The following is a 4,587-nucleotide window of genomic DNA, read 5'->3' as shown; positions in this document are numbered from 1 at the left end:
CTTCATTCTAATTCTCTGCTGATTCAACATCTCTTCATGTGTCAAAATTTCAGTTGATTCTGAAAAAGGAATATATGTTTAAAGATTGAAGTGTCATTATACTTTTCTAAAAAAAAAAAAAAGACTTTGCTGCTCATATCTGACTCTGTTTCATCTTAAGACTCAAAATTCCTAGAGAAGAAAGAAATACAGCTCTAAGCCTCACCCTTAAAAGTGGGTCATTTACTTACGTCATTCTGTCCCACAAACATCTACCCGTGGAAGTTCCGAATGACCCAGAATTTTGGAAACATACCTGGGTGTGGTCTCATTATTTCCTAAAATAGGCTGGAAATGCTTTGGGTGATGGTGCATTAGACAACACAATTGAGCCTTCAGTCAACAGTCTCCCATCTGAAAATAAATATTGAATATTAATAAGCCACATGAAATGTGTGTTGATAAAAGGACATCACATGTGGCTCATTTCTGGAAATGAGGTGGAAACCATGCTGAACGGGTGGCACAAGGACTTGGGGAAGGCACATCATTAATTATATTGGTTTAATTTGATGGAATCAAGTTTCAGAGCCAACCCATACAGACACACTCATTTCTTAGGCTGCATTGCCCCCTGGTGTCTCTTAGAGGCAATACAGATATATAATCTACACTAATGAAAGAGAAACATGCAAATTGGTGTCACTCCGCTACACCCACCAGCCAATCAGGATGAGTATGCAAATTAACCCAACAAAGATGGCAGTTAATTTGCATATGCAGGCATGGAGCAAAGACTGAAGACAGCATAGAAGGAAGCCAAGCGCTGCAGAAGGTAGCGAAGCGGCGGAGAAGGGAGGGAGCCGAGGCAGCGGACACGGGAGAGGAGCCGAGGCAGCGGAGACAGGACTGAGTGAGGCAGCGGAGAAGGGAGCGAAGCCCGCCTCGGGGGGCTTCACTCCCTTCTCTGCTTCGCTCGTGCAGCAGGAAGCCTTGTTCTTGCAGGAATCTTCCTGCAACGGGCCTCTAGTAAACTAAATAAAAGACAATATCTGTGACATGTTATATATGGAAATAATTTATTTATAGCACCATTTAATTATACTCATTACCATTTAATTACACCATCTTAAATTTCTATTTGTTATCCCTACTATGCTAACACACAGGCACAGCCTCCATGTCTAATCCCTTGCCCCTTTTCCTGTCTCGTCCAGAGAGATTGGGCAAGTTAACATTCAACTGCAGCCAGGCGACACAGTTTGGGCTAATGAGGTGTAAAGCTGCATCTCCGCTCTTCCTGCCTGGAACACTGACTCAGCCTGGATGCTCAGCAGCCATTTTGGGTCCACAAGGTCGTGCTGAGCATGAACATGAAACCCTGAATGAGAGAACGGGCCTGTGCTCCTGGTTATATCACTGAACCACACATCCCTAGGTCGACTCTTGGGACTTACTATTGATGGATGAATTTGGGTTTGCTGCCCTCCTGGCCCCCATCGACCTTTCTGGAAATGCTGGAAACCATGGCCACTGAAACTACTTGGGTGATATTTTTTATCACAAAGATGATGCAGTCTCTTCCTGGGCATAACACTCGGGTGGCTTCCCACTGCTTTCAGAACATAGTCTGGGTGACTAAGCATAGCTGGGGTGCCCTCCCTGAGCTGTGCCTGCCTGGCTCTCGCCTTCGTTTCTTGACCCTCTCACCCAAGCTCCAGGAGCTCCAGCTGCTGGGAATACCAACAGCCCCAACGTTCCAAGCCTTTGCATGCCCCGTTCCCTCTGCTTGGTCTGGTTCCACAGAGCCAAGATTGAGAGTGGGGTGGGGCAGGGACACCACAGCAAGGGGCAACACCGGGGGTATAGTCCTGGGTGGGCTGAGCTGGTAGGGATGTCACGGCCTGGGCAGAGACTTGCAAACACTGTAAGTCAAGGTCATGGTCCAAGAGGACCAGCAACGTTGCTCACTGAGGAGAGGGAGGTGAGACAGGGTGGTCAGAGGGCTCAGGCCTGTACTGTGCCTTGCTCCTGGGTGCCCCTCAGGAGGACTCCTACCATGACCATTCCTACCTGGGCTTCCCAGCATGACCACCTGCATCCGGCCCACTTCACAGCGCCATGGCTGCCCAGCTATATGGCCTTGGATATGAGATGGAATCCTTCTAGCAGCCACTTCCTTAGCAATTCAGGGTGCACAGTAGTAGCCAGAACGATTACATTATAAAATGCAGGTAAAGTCCATGGCCCCTCCTAGAGGTGGTCAGTGCTTGAGAAATGGTTGTTTATATTCCCATGGAGACCACAGTGCTTCTCAAAGTGAGAGGGTTGTCTCTCTCTCATGGCGCTGACTTCTGATGCCCCTGGGAAGGCTCTTATATATATATATGTTGTTTTTTTTTATTTCAGAGAGGAAAGAAGAGGGAGAGAGATAGAGACATCAATAATGAGAGAGAATCACCAACCGGCTGCCTCCTGCACACCCCACTGGGGATCCAGCCCACAACCTGGGCATGTGCCCCCCACTGGAATCGAACCCGGGACCCTTCAGTTTGCAGATCGATGCTCCATCCACTGAGCCAAACCTGCCAGGGCCCTGGGAAGGCTCTTCTGCCCTCTACCCTCCATAACGTTTTCCTGCGCTGGCTGATGCCTCCGTGAGGCTTTAGCCCATTCATTTCTGGAGGGATCACTGTAAAATGTTCTCTGGGAAGGCGAGTTTGTGCTTGCTTGTGCGCACACCTGTGTGTATGTGTGTGTGCGCGCTCACCTGCGTGGGTGCGTGTATCTGTGAGTGGTCACTGGCGCCAGGCCACGGTATCTCAGTGAACGGGAACTCTTCAAGAATCCTCAGGGATCTCACCAGGCAAATGTGCATCCGGAGCAAAAGTTTGCCACTGAGTTTGGGGGCCCGGGGGGTGGGGAATCTACGGGGTGTGGGATGAGGTGTTCACATACATCTGGGGGTGGGACAGTGAGACCAGCAGGGCACGGTCTCAACACACGTTGAGCATTTCCTGTAAGAACGTCTGGGGGACACACGTTCCTTTTCAGCACATCCTCTCTCCTTGGTGAGCAGGAATTGTCACTCCTGTTCTATACAGGGAAGGCGAGGCTGAGCGGGCCAGCGCCTTGCAGAAAGCCACACACCTGGCGGCTGGCGAAGCTCCTGTTGGAACCCGTCAGCCTGGTCCCGATGCTGGCTTCTGTGCCGGCTCACCTCACCGCCTCCCAAGGAGCCAGTGGGTTTGCTGCCCTCCTGGCCCCTGGCCTTTCTGGAAGTGCTTGGTGCTGTGGAAATTAGCCCCTTAGCACAGCCCCTTAGGACACCTCTCTCCTAGCTGTTTGTTTTTTGGCAACACCTGTTTCAATGAGATTGCATTTGTTCCTGCTTTTCCTCCTCCAGGAACACAGTTCCCCCTCCTGGCCTGGTGGCTGAGTGGCTAGAAGGAGGTGTGGACTAATAAACCCCGAGCCCTAGGGCACCTCCTAGGGCAGTGGTCCGCAAACTGCGGCCCCTTGAGAGTGGTTCTTCCACAAAAAACCGCTTGCGGGCGTGCACGTACAGTGCGATTGAAACTTCGTGGCCACACTCAAAGGGCCAAAGAGCTGCATGTGGCTCGCGAGCCGCGGTTTGCCGACCACGGTCCTAGGGTGATGGGGTGGGAGGTGGTGAGGTTCAGATGCGGCTGGGAAGAGAAACTCCAGCCCAGTGAGAGAGCAAACACATTTTGCATTGAGCACCTACTGTGTTTTCCAGGCTTTTCATGATCTCATTTGACCTACATAACCACCCTTTGAGGCAAGCAAGGCTTCAACCTGTTCATTCCTCTCCTGATTAATAACAACCAAGACGAGAGTCATTCACAGTGATTACTGCAGAAGAGATTAATTAGGATTTAGGCTTTAGACGTATCATACCACATCCCGATGTATTTAGAGTGGGGAGGATAGTTCACATGTGATAGAATGAATTCACATTATTATTTTAGGGAGGTCAGTTTGAAATGCAGTAAACCCTCGGTTTTTCGGATCTCATTTTAATGGACTTCGGATGTAATGGATAGAATGTAAAAATTAATACCCTGTTAATTTAAAAATGCTTATAACCAATATTTGGTTATAATTAACAGGTTATTTTTTTGTTTTTAATTTACTGTTATTTTTAACAAATTTTAGCGAATAGGCCATATGCTGGGGAAAAAGACCGTAGTAATTTTGCCGACATAAATAATTATTACATATCTACTACTGTAGTCTATGTATTTAAATTCAAGAGTCACAGCTTGTAAGCAATGTTCGGCAAATGATTCGCACGTGATCACACCGCATCTCGAGGTAATTGGACCTGTTGTCTCCTACTGTGACCTTCTGCAGTTAACTCCTGAGGCTCCCAGGTGCACTAAGCCACGCCCCAGCCTTGTGCATTTGTTTACTCACGGTGACTGGCGAATGCATGAATTTAGACCTATTCAGTATAAATTTAAAGTTACTGTAATACATACAAAAAAACTTTTCTGTGAAATTAAGCTGTTCATACATACTTGATTTTAATTATACAAATGAGGCTACATAAGTAAAAACAGGTACACTAATTTGTTAATTTTT

This window comes from Myotis yumanensis, unplaced genomic scaffold (assembly GCF_028538775.1).
Source record: "Myotis yumanensis isolate MYYU_CA2020_CCGP unplaced genomic scaffold, mMyoYum1.0.hap1 SCAF_9, whole genome shotgun sequence".
Lineage (NCBI taxonomy): Eukaryota > Metazoa > Chordata > Mammalia > Chiroptera > Vespertilionidae > Myotis > Myotis yumanensis.
Note: the sequence above shows the minus strand (reverse complement) of the source record.